General features: G+C 40.7%; 1 long non-coding RNA gene across 2 annotated transcripts in view; it reads right to left on the reverse strand.

Moving 5' to 3' along the window:
• Positions 1 to 1,063: 1,063 nt before the first annotated feature.
• The window catches only part of LOC108445277, a 26,144-nt gene continuing 4,291 nt past the window's right edge, over positions 1,064 to 22,916 (reverse strand). Inside the window, exons 1-3 of one of the 2 annotated variants that reach the window (XR_001860084.1) lie at positions 22,830 to 22,910; positions 14,762 to 14,861; positions 1,064 to 1,715 (exon numbers count right to left, since the gene is read on the reverse strand). This is a non-coding gene — a long non-coding RNA (uncharacterized LOC108445277). Of the gene's footprint in view, positions 1,716 to 14,761; positions 14,862 to 22,829; positions 22,911 to 22,916 lie in introns of those variants that run through there. The other variant, XR_001860083.1, reaches the window with a different exon arrangement.

Genomic DNA, 22,916 nt, shown 5'->3' on the forward strand with positions numbered 1-22,916 from the left:
TAAAAAGATACTTAGCAATTGCTTGAGAAATTAGAAAGACTTGTCCTTGTTGTATGCAAACAACCATGAAAAATCCATCCCAGAATAACCCATGATAACTAACAGTCCCCTGGGCAATGAAAAGTTCTGGTCAGAGGACCAGGAGTAAGCCACCTTGCCATGATGAACCCAATCTCAGACATGTGGGTCAGCTCTCTGGACTCCTAAAGATTCTGCTCAGGCCTTGAGACAGTATTTTTTTTTCTTGTTTTGGTAAAATTGTTGACAGTGACTTCAAAATTCAAACTTTCTTACACCTTTTTCATAATGGGATTGTCCTCCTAGCACCTTTATTTTCAAGATTATGGCAAATAATTGTTGCTGATACAAACTGTTGTTTGTACCAAGAATGTGGCCAGCAGGACTAAGGAAGGGATCATCCCCCTGTACTCAGCATTGGTGAGGCAGCACCTCAAATACTGCATTCAGTTCTTTTTTATCTCACTGTAAAAAAGGACACTGAGGTGCTGGAGACTGTCCAGCAAAGGGCAGCAAGGCTCATGAAAGGATTAGAGAATATGTCTTGTGAGGAGGGTCTGACTCATGGGGACCTCATCACTCTCTACAACCACCTGAATGGAGGGTGTGGTGAGGTGGGGGCCGGTCTGTTCTACTGTGCCTGCAGTGAGAGGAACAGAGGAAATGGCATTGGGCTGAGACAGGCATTGTCCAGGCAGGTGGTGGAGTCACCATTCCTGGAGGTGTTTGAGCAGTGCCCGGGTCTGGTGCTGGGTGATGGTTTACTGGTTTAGGGGCTGCAGTGGTGGTGCTGGGTTGATGGTTGAACTTGATGATCTTAAAGGTCTCTTCCAACATTGGTGATTCTGTGATTGTATGTTGTTGATTTCTCTTCTCTTGTGTTTCTTTCTAGTTCACAGCATGACATTGGGTGAAAGTTATTTGCAAATTAGGATTTGTTTAGATTTTTCCTTGAAATGGTAGCTCTGTTTCATTCCTTTTCTCATTAGTTGCTGTGTCCTGTTTTGAATAAAAGATAAAGCAGACACCGAACATAACCATTCAGTTTTGTTTTCATAGAATGTATTAATGAAAATAAGCCTAGAATTTTTACATGCTGTGTCTGGCTACAAAATTTTAATCACGAGCAAGCTGCATTTTTAAGCTATGAAAGCATTTTGCAGACTACACTTTTATGAGCAAGGGTTTTGAGTGTAGCACCTCATCCTGCAGCCCACCTGTCCCCCAACAGCCAGCATATTCAGGGTATGCACTCAGGCACCAGGAGGTACAGCCAAGTGGTCAGGGGGAAGCATTTACAGTCCCACACATATTCCTCTAGGTTATGCTCAAAATTCAGGCTGAACAGAAAAACAGTCTTCCTTTTTTAATCCTTTAGACTGGAAGTATGCTGTCCTGGCATGCCACTTGCAAGCTAGGCATTCAGAAGATGGTAGAAAAATAAAGAAGAGGGGATTTGTAAAAGTCTAGCACTTTCACCACCAAAGAAAAAATCCCTCCTGGAGCTGGTGAAGTGTCAGAAACAAGAAATCAAGCATCCTTCTCTGTTAGTATTATAGTTCCAAACAAGACACTCAATGGTGGCATGAAACTTCTGTTAGCGAGTTGCTTTCTTCCAGCTTGTGAGATTGCTGCAAAAACAGAGCCATTCATGTTGTAGTTATGCCAGTGGCAAGATGGCACAAAAGGGATCACCTCTAAAAAAAACAAAGATCAAGAAAAGAAACGAACAATCAGTGATGATGTGATTATGAGCCTAGAAGCAGAACTTTCCAACCCCATTTGGTGCACAAAGCACTGTGAATATTACTTTTCCCCCCTTGGCTTTATCTTTTACTGCTTCTGAAGATGGAAATTGTATTTCCACCCTCACTTCACAATGACTTTGGAGTAATTGGTTAGCAAAATACATAAAGCTGAGGTGGAGAAAGATTTACTGCAGCAGTTTTAGTAGTATCCATACAGAGTGCCATCTAGGGGAGCTCAGTAAAACCTCATCCAAGATTGGAAGCTTTGTTTGTCCTTAAAAATCCAACTGGAAAATGCTTCACCTGTAGGATAATGTTCCAGGATCTTGCCACAGCTACTGAGCTCACTGCTTGGAGTACATAGGATGGCATTAACATTATAGGAAAATAAATTGGCAAGAGATTATGACAGGGTACAAATGAACTAGGCCCATAAAATCAACAATCCCTTGTTCAGCTTGTAAGAAAAATTATGAGCTTTAAAATCCTAACCTGTAAATGCAGTGATTAAATCAATTAAGAAAATTATTTTTCTTTGTTTCTCTGATAGGACAGAAAGGAAATCTTTAACTCGTACAAGCATATAAGGAAATTAGCAAATTTTTGTTTCATTTTGTTGGCCTGGTTTGATCTCCTGTTCTAACTTTACATATTCTTAATCAATATATATTTGGAGTAATATGATCATGTACATAATTGCACTTCTGCCTAACATTTCCTCTACTTAGCATTGCTTGAGTCAGCCTAGAGAAGTCTGTTTTTTCTCCTATCTTTCTGGAAATTGTGATAGGCAAGCAAATAAATTCTGAAGGTCTCGAGGTAGCTAATTATGCTGAGCTATTTTGATGACGCTTGAATTTCTACCATTATTTAATTTCCTAAGATAAACTTGCTAAAGAAAATGTGCTTTACTTTTATTCTTTTAGAAAGATTCCTAAAATTCTTGTAAAAAACAGTCAGAGTGGCCTGTGCATTTAGGACCTGCTCTTCAGTCTTCAGGCACGGAGCCATATGCAGACGAGGTTCCTTTCTCCTGCACGAAGCAGCATCTGTTCATTACACCATCCCTGTCTTCTCAGACTTGTGTGTTCTTTTGTTGTCTCTTTTTGGCCTAACATGGTCAAAAAAAAGTGTCTTACACATGCTTGTCTCACAAGGCATTGCATAAAAAGGCCTATTTCAGTCTAACAGCCTTGCTGTATCTCCTCTACCGTATACATTTCCTAAATTCTTTGGTTAGGAGCAGTCTTCAAACTGTACAGATCCCAAGTCACAGTTCAGTCTATGGCTTGGCTCCTAGGTGCTGTTAAAGACACATATCTAGAAGATTTCATTCTGCTTATGTCTCTGACATCATTTTTGCATCATTATAACATATTCTTTTCCTGGGAAGAGCTGCAATAGATTGGTTCTATGTTAAATCGGGAAATGATAGAAACTGTTCTCATTTTTCCTTGAGCTGCCCAGTGGTTTTTCTCTACAATATTGACTTAACAATTTATACAGATTTGATATTTACAAGAACCAATGGAAATAAAAACTGAGTTAGCAAATATATCAATGCCATTCTGTCACTTTGTCATCCCTCTCATGAATTCCTAGCACCCCTTTTACCAGCGATCTCCACTCACATAACTTCAACATGAAGATAACAGTAAGTTCCTTATTTTTTTGTAAGCATGATTTACAGAAGGGGCAATGAAAATCAATTATAATTATGGCTAATACACTAAAAATAAAAAGGAGAGCTGTGATGCTTGGAAGCAAATTAATTGGTAGAAATTGTATAAATGGTTAATAAGTATGTAGTGTGTTCCTGCTCTAACATTTTTCACATTACTAACCTGGAAAACTCAGAGTTAATGGTACAAGTGGGCAAAATTCCTCCCACTTTTGTCCCCTTCCAAGTCAGTGTCAGTATCCATTGATTCTACAGGTCTCAGGCAGTGGGACATAACACATGCTTCAGTTTTGTGCATACCTAAGTACACATAATACTTAAGTAGGTATACATGTTTCTGAAGCCAAGAAATTGTGAAGGATCTTACTTTAATTTCACACTGAGTAACAGTGGGTGAAGTTGTGCTGTGATTTATTTTTTCCTCAGTAGCCAGCCCTCTAATGCAAGCTCTCCTTCCTCCCATTTCCTGCTTTTAGGAGAGAGAGGTGTTGTTATTTAGCAAGTGGCTTTGTCTGCTCTACTTCATGATAAAATGACAACACAGAAGAATAGCAAAAAAAGCCAAAAATTTCAATGGTAACACAGCCATTTTCTCCCTTTTTAAAGAAAAGTATGAATAAATCATCCATAATAGCATATGATTCTTTTACAGTATTTACATTATAAGAAGCACAAAAGCATAATAAGCTTCAGAAAGGTAAAAATGAGTTTTGCAGTGCTTTTGATTTTGTTGTTCAAGGTATACTACACTATATGGAAATGAATCAATACCTAATAAATGTATAAAAAAAGAAGGGAAGCTTAATTCTTCATACTGGATATAGCTGACAACATTATCTAATTTTGTTGTTAATATTCTTTAATTTTTACTTGGCCAACAAGCTTTTTGCTTTGTGTTTTTTTTGTCTTAGAAGCATTCAAGCTTTGCCATGCCTATGTACAATTGCAGGACAACTCTCATTTGCCTGGCACTAAATTGCAATAAATCAGTTTTAAACTGAATAATCTGTCATGGGAGAATACTGCATGTTGTTAAGCTCTTGTCTCCTTCAAGTGTTCTATGTTAAAATGCCTAGATGGGAAATTGTATTAGCCAAACACCTCTCTGTCTGCCAGTAGCTGCTTTGAGTGGAAATCAAGCGATGCGAAGAACCTGAACTGGGGCAAATCCCTTCCTGAGTGAGAGATTGGTGCACACACATCCCTGTCCCTTTCTAATTAGCTCCAGCAGTCACTGTGCCCACGATTCAATTAGCACTTTGTAATTGTTATTTCATTCTAACCCTATTTTTGATCTTATATAATGCCTCAAGTCGGCTAAAGTTCTCTTCCCTCTGTCACATAGCAGGGAGCTGGAACGGCCCTGCCAGACCTCCCCTGGCAGACGCTGTGCCTGCTATGTGAAAATGTACATTTCACCCTTCAGCTAGATCTAATTTAGAAATCTTTGAGCTCTTAATGATTTCCTATAGTTTGGCCTAATTGAATCTAAGTGCTTTTGCATTAAAACTAGAATGCCCAGCTGGGCTGAAGCTGAAAACCCGTGACCCTGAAACACAGTCCCAGAAACACAGAAACCCTCCTTCCTCTATGTTGGCAGTTGCCATCCACTGCAGCAAAGCCACAGCCATCTTCCATTTAGACCCAGTGCATGGATTGCAAAAATAGTTTGGTTAAGACCAGAGTATTCTGCAGAACTGAATTACCACCAACACGTGCAGCAGCTGCTCTATGCAGTGATGCTGCTGCAGCCCGAGGGACTCTGCTGCAAGAGCTGCTCTGGCCCAAAGTTTCCCCTGAGAGAGAAAGGGGCTCCGTTGCTGCTGGGAAATGTGCCACCCAGGTCAGCACCACAGTGGGCAGCTGGGCTCTGGAGCTCTCCCTTCTCTCTGTGACTTGAGATGCTGTGTATGATTGACCAGCACCTCAGGAGTTCTACCTCCAGCAGGTGCTGGGAGCAGGGAGAGATGAGATGGCAGATTCAGAAAAGCTGCCTGGGCTCCTCTCTCTGTGTCTTCCAGCAGGGTTTGCTGTGGGCTTTTCTCTAAATCTATTAAAGCCACTGGTGAAATCTCATGAGTTTCCCTATGAAATTCTCTTCTTGAAGGCTTCTACAGTAGAGGACCATATACCATGTAGGGTTGATCCCTTATCAGTGTTTTGTTTGGGGTTTTTTCCCCAAATTTTGCTGTTCTCTTTAATGTTCAGGCAGGAACAAGAAGTATTTGTATCATGTCTAATTAGAAACCTCTTCTAAGAACACCATACAAATATTGCACAGTACAGAAGTTCTTATTGGTCTATTAATAAACATAAAATATTAACAAATAACTTTCAAGCACAAATACAGAATATGAACCCATAATCTTATCCTCCAGCTAAGAAAGATTCAAATGATGGTATGAATAATATCTAATAATTTTCTAGCTACTAAAATTATGTGTCTACAAAACCAGACTTGTTTTTTTAGACTAAGTTTAAGTAAAAGCACTCCTGGTGCGTCCAGGGGGTTGGAAGAACTTAACCAATTGCTGTCACACATTCAAACTAAATCAGATTGTTAGGCTCTAATATTTACATTTCACAATTTCTGGCCTACTAAATTATACTCCCAAAGTAAATATCATTGCAGTATAGCAAATTATTTACAAAAGATGAGCTAAGGAAAGCAATTCCATCATTTCTATTTTCATCGAGGTGAAAAACACAATCATCTTTCTCAATCCTATGCTCCATTAGCAGGAAAATTTTCCACTGAAGTCAGCACAGATCTTGGTTTCATAGGAAAATACTGTATTCTGTAGCAATACCCATCTTGCTCTCAGTAAAGTCAGTGGAAGACATGCTTCTGAAGGTAATGGTAGTAAAGTGAGTTCTTCAGTGGTGTTTCATAATGTGCTACATTGGCAGGAAAAGAAACATCGATTTCATAGAATCATAGAGGTTCATCTCAAAGAACAGATTTGCTTCTGGTTAAGAAATACATGGCAGTGGGAAATTTAAGAAACTTCAAAGTAGCCTGCACTGCAGCATGGAAAGAATGTCAGACCTTATGCATATTAATAACCGCCACAAGGACAAATCACCTGATTCATTCAATCACTTCTGTGTTCCAGTTAATATGCATGTATTATAGCACCTTAGATTGCTGATTTTGATGTTTACTTCTGTTTTTAATAAAAATCCCTTAGTTTCCCCCAGAAATTTCACAGAAACAAATGAAATCTTTTCTTCTAAATGAAGGATGTTTCATTTGACCAGACAGAAGTAATTTTTTTTTTCATCTTTTAATTTGGCAAGGAAGTGGGAGAATCCTCAGTTTTCTCCAAATTGATTTATTTTTGACTGTGATTTGTTTTCATTTTCCTACTCTGAACTCTTTCACAGGTGACCTTCTGAAATGTATTATAAGTCAAATTTGGCAGGTTGAGACAGCATACAGCTCCAAAATCACCACTTCCGTCCTCATGGGATGGTATGTAGGACTATTCTCTCCCTGTGTTCACATACAAAAGCCTTTGGACTTCTCCCTAGAGATGTTCACATTGTGAAGTTGAAGAGGGGCGGTGCACAGATCTCACCAATCTGCCTGCGTATTTCAAACAGAACAATATTGTCTCTGGACTTTAGCCAGGGAAATAATTTAACTTCTCAGAGCAGACAGTTTTTGTCTTTGGCACAGTTGATACTCCCTAAAGAAATAAATAGATCAGCCTACAAGCTATTGACATTATTCTAACAGAAGTGTGTTGCAGTAATGTTACTTTTAATCAGTTTAATCACAAGATTTTTCCAATTCTAAGTTTATGCAAAAAATATTCATGTGAGCAGATATATAATACCAAATATACTTCCATATTTATGGAATACATATTTCCATAAGTAATTGGCAGAACAATCTACCAATTGTTCATAGTTTTTTGCAGATATTCCCATATCCTTATAAATTTTATCACAGGACTTTTATAGATTTTTTAAGATTTAAAATGTTATAGAATTAATCACTACAAAAGAAATGTTAACAATTTGTTCTTCAGTTTGAAGTGTCACTTGTTTATAAAGTTTCAATTTTCATAAATTTTGAATTAATGATAACTCATGAGCTGAATACCAAGATTAAAACAGTAACAATAAAAGTCACTTTCAGGATTCAGCATAGTTTCCACACAGTTTTATTTTCCCCATGATTGCTTACTGCCAAACACCCCTTTACCACCTGACCCTGCAGCAGAACACTCGGATGACAGTCACACTGGGCTGGACATTGAGGCCATGTGTGGGCAGTTCACACTAAACACACCTTGAGAATGTGTTTTCAAACTTTTAAAATGTTTCAGGTCACTGTTTTAGCCTGAGAGATGCCCAAAGAATTTGAATGCATGGCTCAGGGGTCAGCACAGGCTGTTGATCAGTCCAGATACACTGTGTGCAAGTAACCATGCTGCTGTCAATGTCTGCAAGCTCAAAAGGTGCAGGTTTTCACGGTCAGTTGGCCCCTGGCAGAGAATAATCCTCTGCATATTTAACTTACTAGTGTAGCTGAAGCTTTAGAGGCAGCAGTACAGCTAAACTACTTTCATGTCCATCAACAGTGTATGAACAATTTTCGCAAAGATGAAAGAACGAGTCTGATCTTTACAACTCAGTTGACTTCACATTTGTATTAATTTCCTCTTTCTTAAGTAACGGTTGCAGCATTTACTGATTTTAGATCCTTGGCAGAATAAAAGCAGGTAAAAAGATCAGTGCATCTTATACAATCCTTTTTTTGAGATCCATGAAAAGCTGTATCTTTGCACTGCTGCTGAATCCCATTTTTCAGATACTGTCTCTCTATTGCAGCACAACCCCAAAAAACACAGCTACCACATAAATGATGCATAGGCCCAGCAGTGATACAGTACAGTGAAGAAAAGCAAACATTGAGGCAAGAAGGAGCTGCAGCAGGGAAAAGGAGTGAAGCAGGAAATGCATGAAAAAAAAGGCATATGACATAGCAGAAATCAGCTACTTTGAAGTATTAGCTATGGCAGGAATCACATGGAATGAGTTCTGCATCATCTGCCAATTTTAACATATGCCCTATGGGACTTTAGCTGGAGCACTGAATCAGCCTCATATTGCAGTCAACCATACTGTCTTTCCTACAAAAATTTCTCTGCACATTCCACTTGGGGGGAAACCCCACAGAGCTGACAGGATAAGAACTTCACTGCACCTTGGGGAACTTTTGGGCCAGGGCAGAAGGATGAGCCTGACCGTGGTGCCTCATGAAGCATCTGTTGTTGGCAGTAGAAGTCACGGGGTTGGGCAGTGGAACAACTGAGAAGTAAATATCAGAAAATTTTATTCACCATTGCTTCTTTCCAGACCTCTCATGGGTTTTTTCCTCCCAAGCAGAGACTGCTTTATTCTATGGCTTCTCAGTAATACTGAACTGGAAGTCAGCCACCTGAAACAGTCATGCTGTTCTTCCAAATGCACATGGCACTCTAGTGTAGGCATCAGGAGCATGATTCATCAGACCAAGGCTGGACATAAACATCTGAATTAGCTGCCTAGACTCCATTTATTGTGTAATGAAAAGGCCTTTTCTACAAAGCAACACACCTCATGCTAAAGTTGCTTTCTAAAATGGGTGGTACACCAGAAAGTGCTTATTTCCCTCCATGGATAGCAAAGGGAGTTCAGATGTGCTTCAGACATGGTCACAATACTGCAGACACATAAAGTTAATGAAGTGAAGCTCAGTCATTGTTGCTCTATGTAAGGAATAAAATAATCCAGAAATTAGACTATCACAGTCCAAGATGCCTTGTAGCTGAATTGATACAAAGTTTCATTTAAAAAAGCATTCCATTTCCCACAGCATGTTTCAGTTTCCATTTAATATAGGAAACACTGTTGAATGAAATATTATTATTTGTGGTATTGCTCTTGAGTGTCCACTTGGCAAATCAGAATGTACCAGAACTGAAACATGAGATGTTACATAGACTTTAGGCACAGGATGACTTAAAATTTGTCTATTGCTAGAAGTAGGTGTCAGCTTGCTCGTTTCTAGGAATTGGCTATGCCTCCTTGCCAAGAAGAAAGCTTGTAGTACCTGTAGCCTTTTGTTTCCTCACAGCTTTTCGGGAGCAGCCTCTCCTAGCTCCAGCCTGAGGCAAGAAGCAATCACGAGGAGCGGTGTTCTGGGAAACTCACACCCTTATGTTTTTTCTTCACCACATTAAAAGTGTAAGCATGGCCATATGTGTCATTTCTGAGTTTCTCAGAGCAGTACAAATTTACACAGACACATAAGGAAGGCCTCCAGAACAAAGCCTTATTTCTGCACTTATCCCCAGGAACAAACACAGGATTTAACAGGGATGTAGAAATACCCATGTGGATCACCCCAGCGGTCCCTACAACCATTATTCTGACACCAGCAGTGGCAGCATGATACATTCTTTAGGGCAAGTATGTGAATGTCACATAAAAGGGGGGTTTCCTTCACCCCTCTATGGTTTTTTTGGTCTGTGGGTGCCCCAGGAAAGCTGAGACCCTTGTTCCTGCCCAGTCTACCAGTGTCCCATTATGGGGACTCCACTGATCAGTGTGCTGTATTGGAGGACAGTTCGATTGACTTGCTCAGGGGCATGCGCTGACAACGAATCAGAGCTGAATCCTTTACAACAATTTAGGAATGGGAACCCCCTCCTGGATGTCCCCACTTCTATCGAGTATGACTGCTAGCACCCTTGAAGGACACACACTGAACAGTTTATGGAATAACACACTTTATCAATAAACAATCTGATAATAGAAAATTGTGAAAAGATAAGTTTAGAAGATTGCAGTTGATAGCAAAAACCAAATTTAAAGCAATAGACAGACAAGCTGTAATCACCAGTGAAAGCTATTTTGAGATAATCATTCAGCACATATAGAGTAAGTTTCTTCTTATCCAATAGGCGTTCCTGTGGAGAAGAAGACAGGCTCAGCCTTGTCAGCTGATCTCAAAAGTTATGGTAGAGCCTTCCATAATTTCTTCTCATTCTTAACTATTTCTTTACATTTTGGGTGGAGCTTAAGAGTCACCAGTCATACATACTTTTGTTACTGATTGGTGTAAAATTCTCTCAATTTGCTCTTAAATTCCAGAATAGCAGAATGTTCTGAGTTGGAATCCAGACGGATCATCGAGTCCAGCTCTTACACATACAGGCCTCAAACCCACAGCCTTGGTGTTTTTAGCACCATGCTCTATGGTCAGTAAAATATTCAGCACATGCCCAGTGGGGGGTGATCATACCTTGGAGGTGGGCACACCTTGGAGGTATGTGTTAATATTACAATGAGATTATAATGAACCAAGTTCATCTGAGGAGAGCGATTTTGCCACAGTTGCTGGTTCAGCGGAAACACAGCTGCTCCTGTGTCCCCTGGCTGGCAGGTGCTGTGCACTTCACTGGCTACATGATACCATCGAGTAGTAATCCCTGCAAGGATTACTACAGAGCCTGGCTGAGATGTCTCCACGATGCTCTACCCTCCATTTCATCCCTCTCAGCACGTGCTTAAGGTTGCAGGTTGAATGTGTGGGGAGTCAATGTGGAAAAGGTTTCATGCATGCCAACCACATTCCATCCAGGAAGTAGCAATTGCATTTCACCCTATAATTTCTGTACTGTTATAACTTTCATTAGAATTTAAATACAACTTCCCAGTTTTCTCTAATTTTAGTTCAGTCATCTTCCCACAGTGAGCTTACCATTTTCCACAGTCTATTCCCTCTCGTACATCCTCAGAATCAAGTAGTTTCATTCATAAGTTGAAATTTGCAATAGTGTGCCCTCTTTACCTTTTCTACCAAGTCACGGAGGGATTTTATTGGAGTGCTTCTTTCCTTCTTGAATTGAGGCAGTTTACCATGGCTTATAATACAATATTTGTAACAGTATCGATACAATAATAATACTACTGTGTGAGTCCTGGCATACTGACATGGTATTTAAAGCATCAGAATTGTCTGGATATATTTCCCTTTACCTGACCTCCAGCCATTCATTACAACCTTGAATACAGAGCATCTGACTCAGCTGCTCTCTCTCAACATCTGTAGAACTGCCTGTCTGCTGATGGCCTTTTCTCTCTCTTTCCTTGGACACCTGTCAGCACCCACAGCCCTCCTTCTAACGTAGCATCCCTTGGCTTATATACTTGGAAGAGTAAAATATTCTTTTTCTGACAGGTATCAGGAAACCGTATTTCTCAACAAACAGCATCCTCATTGCATTTTCAAGGATTCATTCTGCTTTGCTTTTCTTGCTGACCGTGTTACATCTTCTGTTTGATTTAACTCTCTGTGCTGAGGCAAAATAACAGCTTGTCAGTAATGGGATTAAGATATTAAAAATATTACACACAGTTGTCTTGGGTTTTATAGGTTGCAGGTTTGATGATGTTCTACATCATGTCCCTCAGGTCCTGGATACTAAAGTATCTTGCTTACTGTGAGGATCTCAGCTTTCACTGCAAAAAGGGAAAATATCTACCCCCCTCCCTATTGCAAAGAAAAGCTTGAAAACATTATTGCAGCAAAAATAAAAAAATTGAAGATCTGGAATCAATATAATATAAAAGCTAGGTTCATGATTTTTATGATTATACATGACTTCAGTGAGGGCAGAGGGAAGGGGCACTCATTCATTATTTCTGCAGGGGTAATACTGATGGCAGAAATGCCATCTTTGGGAATACTCTGCCACCAATGTCTTCAGAGCAGCAACAATAGCATTCTCTCCTCAGTTTGTGTGAATATGAGTTGTCCTATGGTCTCATTTATTCTCTCTGCAGATTCCGACCTTGATCTTGCAAGCTATTTATTTTGTACCCCTGAAAAGTGCTGCAGTGTTATGCAGTAGTGGTATGCACAGTTAAGAAGCCCTGACTGTGCAAGATAACAGATCTTGCAGCTAAGCAAACTGAGTGCAAAAATTCAGAGACATTTAGTTTAACTATATTAAATTTGCCTTTATAGAAATTGCAGTATGTTCAAACCCTGAAATACTAAAAAAGGAGATTTCATAGTACAGAATTCCTGTTCACTAATTGTACTTTACTCCAAAAGTCAAAGGATGCACCTCCTCCCACACTCCATCCTGGCAACACGCGAACAACAGCATGGAAGTAAGGAGAGGGATTTTAATGGAAATCTGAAAGGCTGATACCTTCCTTCCAATTCCATTAGGTGGAGCTCTCAGACAGGAAGAAATGAATGAAAAAAACAACCCAGCAGGCACCTTAGGAATTACTGGTACTATGCGGGTATTTTTCCCTGCCGAGATCTCTCTTTTCTTGATAGAATTCACTAGTGTCCAAGTAGAAATCTTATTACATGTTTTCAAAACTACTGTTACTCAGCAACCTGCCTCTACAGCTAGGTTTTCATTAGCTTAACACATTACCGAGATCAAGCTGCAAACTTTGGAGGTAGCTGAATGCTGCATCACTGGTCTCAACATAAACAACCAGATCAACAGAGAAATAGCTATGGAACAGGGAAGAAGAGCAGATAAAGAATTTAAGAGCAAAATATAAAAATCAGAACATTCTAGCAAGTTCCTGACCATTAATGATAGAAGTTCACTGACATTAATGGTGCAGGATTCAGCTGAAAATGTTGTCATGCAAATGCAAGGGCATAAATCAAACAAAAATTGCAAAGTGTTTGCAACCTGATTTTCTGCCGCTTTCCCATTCTAGCTTCTACTCTTGTTTTGATCTTGCAAAGTTTCAGAGCAGGTCTCCCAATTCCTACACTAGGGAAAGGATGAAAATAATCCTGTGTAAAGCACTGTATGAGCAAAGGACAGAATGTTGGATACATATTTTCAAGACTCTTGGCTCTCATACCACTTGTTTGTTATGTGCAGTAACTTAGAAATGTCAATACTTTTGCCAAATAAATTCCTGTTTTTGACAAAATGGGAAAAATGTAAGAAATGTTATAAAGGAAATTAGCAGAGATTGTCCAGAGATATACGGAAGGAAAGAGTCTGAACTGTTTCCTGTTAGACTCTACACCTTAGTTAAGAGAAATGATTAACTTAATTTAATCAATTAAACTGTGATTAAATCTTGCTAGTTTTATCTTTTATGAAGGCAAACATGATACATTTGTAACTGACAATTTCAGTAAAGTTTAGCCTATCTCCTAAATTTATCCTTGATACAAAAATACGATCATTTAATGACTTCTGAGGTATGATGCTGGAAGGTGGTTTGTATTTCATGTTTGAATATCATGTCTGGTTCCAGATTTTGCAACAAAATCTTCTGCAGACACTTGAACAGTCGGAAAGTCTGTTCCATATTCAGACTTTTTAAAACCTGTACTCTATTGTACCAAAACCACCATTTAGCACATTGTGCTAAAACAAAAAATATTCAGTGCCCATGAGACATGAGAACTAGCAGCTTCATTTTTATGTTGAAATCAGTTGGCCTCAATATTTGGCAGGCTTTACTTTTACACACTACTGTAGATTTGCTTCACCAGTGTAAAAAGAAATCTTCTCATAGTATTGCGGACTGCTGCAATGTAGGAAGGTGTCTGTCCCCAACACTGAAGCTTTCTCCCTCACTTCCATATTCTGCTCTGCACAATTCCTCAGAGGAATGTTTACTGACAAGGAATATCTTTTAAGCTTTTAATTTTTTCCACAGGCACCTACCACTGACATTAGAAAGGGGTCACAGGTCAGATCTGGCCTTTCCTTCTTGGCACAGACACCATGGAGCACGATTGTTCTGGTCGTACCGGGCAAAGAACACTGCTTCCGCTGTTTGCAGCTGTAGCTTCCACAACTTGTTTCAAATGCAGAAGGCACAAAACCCCAAAGCATCAGGAGCACATCTTATTTTTAACTTTCTCTTGCCTGCCTTCAGGATGGCTTTAATGACTACAGCATAGGTAGGCAGTTTTCAAGCTCTTGTCCCTGGAGCTGTTCCTCTTTCTGATGACAATACATATCTGTGCTTTGATATGCTCCATTCTTGGTCATATATGGCTACTCATAGCCTCTACTGTGCTTATCCTGAGACCCTTACCTCTAATGGAGAGTTATTATTATCCCTATTTGATGTCTTCAGGCCATGTGACTTCTTTAGCATTATCCATGGAGCCCAGGGCAGAGTAGGAAACTGAACCCAATTCTGATGCATTCCACCTCTGCCCATTGAACTATACTTCAAGGTAAGGTGACATTACACAAAGAGATGATTTAAACTTCAAGAGTGGGAATGTAGGTTATGGCAGTCTTACCCTGCTTGGCTAGATACCAGAGAGAAAAAAGCAGGAGAAGGGTCAAGACGGTGGAGAACTGAAGCATTCTGGAGCCCCACAGCGAGCCTCTGATAAAATCCTGTAGGCAGAGAGCACAGCTGGTAAGATTCATCTGGCTAGGGATGGCAGAACCAACATGCCCATTTTCCCAGCGTAAACCAAAATGCTCTTTCCAGTTCTGAAGTTTTTCCACCAGGAGCTTGTTTTTAGCAGATTAATATTTTTCCTTGGAAGTTTTTACAGCAGAAAATTCTCAACAATCCACTATATGCCCCCTTAATTCCCCTCCTGCTTTCCAGCATCCATGCCCTTGAAGGGGTAAGAATATTCTCTTTTCCATGATGAAGTATTTCCCTAAAGTACAGTATGGTTAAAAGACAGACAGGCAAACTTAACTACCGAGATTTCCATAAAGTTCAATTAAAAGTGCCAAGCTATTGTGACTAGCTTTGTCAAAATCTAGGTGATAAGTTCTGCTGTGCAGCAAACTGTGCTTCTTTCGTAAAATGCTGGTGAGGAATTGGTGGGATGTTACTGCTCAGGGAGCTGCAGGCACGCAAACCTTCTGGATGTATCTCCCCAGCTTGCATCTGACCCACGCACCGGAGCTGAGCTGCCCCTTTGAAAGGGAGAGCCTGAGAAGACAGCCAGTGCACATGCTCTGGGCTCAGAAGGGAGACAGTGTGATCTTGATAGGAAAATAGCATTTACACAGCCAAAATCCTCATCTGTTACTGATCATGCTGCACCATTATCTTTCTTTTTTTTCACCTGATAATCAGGCATGGTGCTTTGAAGTGAACATAAATCCACTTTTCTTGACTTCTTTGCCTATGCTTTTGGAAAAGTGCTCAGTACTTGTACTGTGCATCCCTATATGGTTTCTTTTTTAATATCTGTTTCAGAAAACACACCCCTACTGCAGCACAGTGCAGCCTATAGCAATGAAGAGGAAAAATAATAAAATCCTTAAAGACAGATCTGGCATTCTGAGTGCTATACTTGGGTCAAACTTGAATTTGAAAGGCTTCTTTAGACCATCAAAAAAATATTTTCTCCCAGTCTCACAACAGGTTATTGGATGTTAGAAATTTCTGCTAGTAGTTATGTGGGAATAAGTTGAATTAGCTGAATTCATTACACTTCTTAAAACCAAACTTTTATTTGCTCTGAATAAATTCAGTCTCCTATTTAGTAACAGTCTCCACCTCCTCCTAAACTTCATTAAAGCTTCATCCTGTCAATGTCTGGGCATCTGCTAGTAAACATAGGTGTTTTGAGAGGATCCTGAGATGCCGTGATAAACAAAGCTTCTCAGCCAAGTTAAATGTTTCACTCAGGACTGATCTGTTCAAAACCTGGTAATCCTGCCCATTTGCATAAACAAGTGGTTCTGTCATGACCAGCCCTGACCTACTTTTCCCAATGCCTTATTTGTTGCACACACGTTTTGGCTTTCCTCTGATTGTACTCCAAACACAGGCTGCCTTTTGCTAGCTCTTAGAAAAAATGCTCAAAGCAATGGGGGCCCTGATGAGGGGACACCAACGCCACTCTGCTACACAGTGAAGAAAGCACAACATATTGCCAGCACCCATCAAACCAGAGGTATTAACCTGCTCCTCAAGCAAGCTTTGGATTCATTTCTCTTAGCTGGCCAGTTTGACTTCTTATGGCATGGAAACAGAGGAGCAAGTTGAACATAAACACGTGACTCCTGCAGAAAGAAAAATCTACAGAGGAAAATCCAAATGCCATTAAAGGGTAACAGCATTTAACAGTGACCATGTCTAATGTCTCTTTACTACTATCAAGAGATAGATAGAAAACTAGTTCAACTCCCTGCAGAATACATTGTTCCTCATCTTTCAAGCAGACCCAGGATAGAGCCTTTTGCTAGGCATATCGATCTCTTTCACACTGCACATGAGCTATCACTCTTTTTCAGGACATCCTTCTTCTCTTTAAATGACAGCTTGATTGTTGGAGCCAATCTCCATCAGAGCAAAATTGTGTATCTAATGGTTGGATGAGTGGAACTATCAGTCCTAAAGTCCAGTTCTGTGGTCACTGGCTAAAGAAAATGATTTAAAGTTGAAAGGATTCTGTTTTAATGTCCAATATCCAAATCTTTAACTCATTAGGGATTCTCTAAAGCTACATGCAAAACCAAAAGAAATCTTTTCCCCCAGCTCTTCCACTGAACTCAGTATGATGTCAGGCAGCTCCTAGGTGTTTTCCAAATAGTTCACCTCGGGTTTGGTTTCCAGTAGAGATTTTTCATTCCAAATATATGATATAAAAGGACAGATTTCAGTTCAGTGCAAATAAAAAATCCATGATCCAAGGTATTTATAAGATGTTCGTGTAGGAGTGTACAGGATGAGCTAAGGGGAAGGGAAGGGAAGAGAAGGGAAGAGAAGGGAAGGGAAGGGAAGGAAAGGGAAGGGAAGGGTCTAATTAATTGGTATACTTCTCTCTCCCTGCACTAAATGAAAAAAAAAAAAAAAAAACCAAAAAACCCAGTTAGCATATTTGAAAAGAGTCAAACAAAACCAAATATTTTTATAGACTTCTCCACCATTGTACCAGGTAGGAAGGAGAAGGCATTAAAATTTCATCAGATTTCTCTTTTGAAATCTGATGGTAACATAGCTGAGCCATATTAGCTACCTCTTAGGATGGACACGTGCCTAACATAAGCTCTCTTCTGTCCTCTGATCCAAAAGACATGTATCAAAAGCATTCATGGACAATTAGGTCAGAGATAACTCCTTTGAACCTCCTTTTTCTTAAATTGCTTGCTGAGTTTATTCCAGGTTTTCAAATTCCTGTTGATAAAATTGAAGAACAAAAGTGCAGCTGGGGTTTGTGCAAGTGGCAATTTTAGGAGTACCTTCATTCTCTAAACAGCTTGACTTTTCTCGTCAGGGAAGTGTACCTGTCAAATCACATGTTACTCTCCCTAAGATGCAGTAACAGTTGGCTGATATCTGAAAAAGGATGATATTCAAGAACATGCAGTATTTCACAGTTACATTCACAACAATACAGCAGCGCAATCACATCCACTTTCTACTCCTCCTGGACAGAAGAATTAAGTAAATCACCCAAACCTGGATAGCAAAGCAGTGCCACAGGCAGGAGTGGGACTGAGCTTTCCCAAGTCTCAACCCCACTGCATAACCACAGGGACACTCGTGGTCTCTCAGAAACCCCAAGTCACTGTAGCAGACAATGGCATCAAGAATAAATCCAGCTGGCATCAAAAACAACCTCAGCTAGCTGCAGGATGAAATTCAGCCTGGGGAATACAGTGAGTATGGTCCCTACGGCCAGGCCGTGCCAGTTCCTGCATCATCACACAAACCATCTTCCCTCTTTTTCTGGGATGAGTTTGGATCAGGAGCAGCCAGTAGTGTGTGAGGGAATAGCACAAACACTACCCCAAATGAAATTGCCTGTGCCATAAGCCAGATGCCCTAAGAGAGGCCCAGAGGGCCTCTAAGTAAACCCAAAGGCAAACAGATCTGTCCATCCTCTGCTGTTATGTCCCCTGAAAACAGAGGAGGGCTCATATCAGTAGCTTCAAGAGAGTTTGGGAAAGTAGAGCTACCTGATTTTCTGCCCCAATTTGAAGCTTTGATTTGATAAAGATTCCATTCTTACAGCCTTGAGTAATTTTAGTTGCTTTTTCTTGCCTTTCTTTTCCCAAACACTCTAACCTGGAAAGTGGAACTCCAGTACCCCAGGAGGGTATTACTGACATGATGCAGCCTGACAATATGTAACTCCTGTCTCCAGCCTGCATTTCTACTCTCAAGCATTCTATAAAGAACAATTTTTTTCAGAACTGTGTTGTGACGAATACTCAGTTAATCTGTTCTTTTCTGTGGCCAATAAGTGCTTTTTCTTCTTCCCATAAATGACCATTATTTCATACCTCTCCTTGCTGTGAATTTCTCCAAACTGTAAACTCTTACACCCCCTTATATTAAACTGCATCTTCTGAGTAATGCATATGGGTTATGAACTCCTATGATTTTTCTCATTACTTTGGTTCATCCAAATAGCTGACCAAAGGGAGGTCCATTAATTAATGTATCTGATAACTCAGATCTTGTTTTCTCACTCACTCTTTTGAGAGGGAGATTTGTTCTGTTTGTTTGCTCTTCACGCTGCTTGTTCATGTCTACCCAGGCTTTTATGTTGTGTCCATCATCATGAAATGTGAGATGGTTGATAATCCTCTTCTAATTCACAAAACAGATACGGTCTCGGCAACAGAGCATTTTGGCCTAAAAAGCAATACTTGAAGCCTGACATGTAATCTATGGATTTGTCCAATCTAATTACTGCCACTTGCATCAGTGTTTTTTATGATATAGACATATATCCACTCAGAAAAATCACTAAAGCTACAGAGGTAGCTGCCAGGCAGTTATTCCATCACTTCTGGCTTGGAAATGATTTGAAAGATGCTATAGAGGTGGAAGGCTCTGAAAAGCACATCAGTCCCTTAAACAATGTGTTTTCCTTTGTTTCTGCTCACATTCAAGTATTATTTTAGTAGATTAGACTCAATTTTTCACTAATTTAACTGTACTTTCTTGTAACTAGGTAAAATTCTGGTTTTGTTGAAGTTAGTGAGTAATAAAACTTCTACATCAAAAACTACTGAATATATCCATTTTTAAGATAATAGACTGAGAGTTGGGGTAAATTAACATGCACTGAGCACTGTGCAGCAATGCCAGACAAACTGCTGCTCTCAAGCCTGTTAGTTCACAATTGCCTTTAGTGTTTCTAACATGTGGGACCCTCTTCAATGCAGACACATTCCAGGAACAGTTGGCTATGTGCATTCGCTGGGCATCTTAGACATGTTTCTGACACTCATTCTCCAAGGAATTGTTCTGTAAGTCTGGAAATCATTTTAATAAACCAGAAAATGTCTCCTTATATTTTTCTTGCATTTAAAACTCCCGTGAAGCCATTGGAAATTGGGCATGCAATAAGAGATCATATTAAGAAATGATCAGTCTGTGTTTGACTGTCTGCACCAGAATTGCCTCCAGCTAACACCAGTGTCAATCACAAGCCTTTCACTGACACCCCTGAAATTATATGCAAAAGTAACTACCCTAAAAAAAATAAAGGGATTAGGCTTGTTAGATGTTTTCATTGATTTATTTCAACCTCAACTCATCAGTGTCCTGCCCAGTCTGCCCCTGTCCTTACAGAAAGAGGGAAACACATTTGTTTTGCATTGCTGCCAATTTTGGGGTTACAGTGAGAGAAGATTAATAGTTACAACTTCTCCAAGCAGCAATCTCTGTCTGTACAAGCCTTATCCACCAGCACACACCACTGGTTGTTTCCTTCACAAACACTGCAGCCCTCTCCTGGGAATCCAGTGGCTTCGGATCTCCTCCCAGGCCAGGGATGTACCATGAGTCGACAGGATTTGCTCCCATTAGTGGAATCTAGGGTAACACAGACTGTCCAAGCCTGGGGATATAAAACTGACCCTGCCTTTCCAACAGATTTTAGCAGGTCTGAATAAACATCCTGGCAGGAGGATTGGAGAGGCAACAGGGAGCAAGGATAACTTCATTTTGGCTAGGATTGCTGGTGAAATTAACAAGAAACAGCCAGGTCTCCTTGTGCCATCTACGTCGCATAAGCATCCCGCACCTTAGCACTGGATTTAATTTGGGCATTTAAAGCTGCCTGCATTATGATGTGGCTGTGGGTCTTTTTACCCATCTTTTGTGCATGTTCTTCCTTGCAAATGTGTATTTGCTGCAGCACATTTTCAAAGGGAATCGAGAAAGAGAAAACTAAAAGCTGCATGTATTAGTATTCCTGTTTAATATCAGCTTACTAGGTGGAAATTAAAATGATTTTTCTGTCACTGTTATCTCTCTTCACTTGGCAAAGATTGATTTCCTTCTTCCCTGCTGCTTACTAATAAGACATCTGAAAACTAAGATGGTTTTTATGTTTACTTCCTTGTTTAAATCAGCTTTCTTAACTAAGGACAGCTTTGGCAATATATTTGTTGTTTAACTTGTGATTTCTGTGTTGGCTCAGGCTCCACCAGTGACAGAACATCAAACATGGAGATGCTATATATTTTTAATTACTCAGGGATGCCCTCGTGCATAAGTACATGCAAATTAAACAAACAGATTTTAAAACCGGTTCAGAACAGATTGCACGTTATACAATCAATCACATTTTGGTTTCAGAAATGATGGTGCATTATTTTGCTTCTCATGCTGACAAGTACGGAGGTTATCAGCCATCCCTTGCCATTGCTACTGCTGTGTCTGGCACTGCCAGGTTTGGTACCACTTTATCCAGAGCTGACAAGCCAAGGAAGGTTGATGGCAATGCACAAATGCTTGAGTGTGAGAATCAGCTGAAGCACTACTCTATGTGGAATGACACCTTTCTACAAAGGAAATACTAATGTCCGGCAAGTGGATTAGAAAGCATTTGTCTCAAAGAATTGGACACAAGAACCCATCCATCTGCCTCCAGAATCTATCACTCTTTTGAACTGGAAATGATAAACTAATGAGCACAGTTGGTGTCTGGAGTCCAAGCTGCATTGTATGAACTTGGTACTGACACCCTGGTGGCACTACAGCTCTAAACAAGATGTAATAATTTCAAAAGATAAAAAAGGTTCAGTGAAAATCTTGCAGGGGAAGGTGTTCATATCAAAGGAAAAAGGTGGGAAAAATGGCCATCTGAATACTGCAGATGAGGAACTAAAGCATTACAGACAGAAGTGCTGTGGTGGGTATCCCTAAAGAGCCAACCATTCCTCCTGCACAAAAAAGCTGAGCTTTTCTGAAAAACTGAGTAATGTGTCCTGCAACACATGCTTTAGAGATATTATGTCATGCCTTTTAGACATTTCACTGTATCGGAGACCTCCTTATTTAAGATCCTAATATTTCTCTTTCCTACTTTCTTTCCACTCCATCTTAAATCCCCATGCTTGGCATTAATAACAGTTTTTCCTCTAGAGTATTTATGCCTGGAATGCCTGTATAGCAGTATCTTACCTTCTTCCTCTCAAATTTGATTATCCTTCATTTATCCACTTTTTATATATTGAAGGTTTAGTCTTTCCTTCTCCCTCTTGATAAAGTTGCTCTTGTCCTTCTTAGGGGATGGTGTCTCAAGGTTTCTTTAAGCCCTTTCTTACATGGTTCAATGACGCTCTTAACTCTTCTGTGTTTCTGTATTTTTGATATAACTGCACTCAGAACTGAAATCCAGCAAGCACATTCTGTGAAGATGCACCTGGTCTGTCCCCACTATAGATCAAAGGTGACAAGTCCTTGCATTGTACCAGAAGCAGCTCACGCCTTGTGAGCAGCCTGTGTTGCACCAAGGGTGCCCTCGCCAGCCACCTGCTTGGGTGACCTGAGGGAAGGGTGCCTGCATCTCTGGTTGTCTCCCAGCACAGGGCTGGTCTTGGGGCACCTGGCTCCTGGCCCGAAAGCCTGGTCCTGGTCAGCTGTGCCGGGCAGGCAGGCAGGAGTCTGGGCACACTTCAGGCGCTGACTGCCAAGGTTGGTGTGCATGTGATGTGCCGCTACACGGGCACTTCTGGCGCTACGGAACTCGGGGGTGAGTTGAAAGCTAAACCAGAGCTACTGCTGGGGGTGAATAAGCAAGCGATGCTCTTTCATCCAATTTCCATCTTCCTGTCCTATTTTCACGCTATCTGTCCTGGTGCACCTTTGGTACACGTGCCAAAGGCCACAGAGATGCTGGGGGAAACTTGGCAGGCTGTGACCCATGCCGACCTGCCTGAATTAAAAAAACCCCTTTATTTACCGGAGGTGGGGAGGAGTGACCTTTCTGCTTAGAAAACGTCCTCCCTGCCGCCGAGCCCCGATCCAGGTCGGTCGCTGATGGGGAATGTGGGCGATGGAGATGCCAAGTGCGGGCGGAGGGGGTAGACGGGGAAAGGAAATCCCGTTCCCTCGCACCCCTCTGCAGTTACAACCACAGCACTCACCCGGGCTGCGGGGCTCCCCGCGACGCGGCGGCGACGGGAGGCGGGGGGGCCGCAGGAGGCGTCGGCGGCGACGGAGGAGGAGGGAGG

Source organism: Corvus brachyrhynchos, unplaced genomic scaffold (genome assembly GCF_000691975.1).
Source record: "Corvus brachyrhynchos isolate BGI_N302 unplaced genomic scaffold, ASM69197v1 scaffold92, whole genome shotgun sequence".
Classification (NCBI taxonomy): Eukaryota; Metazoa; Chordata; class Aves; order Passeriformes; family Corvidae; genus Corvus; species Corvus brachyrhynchos.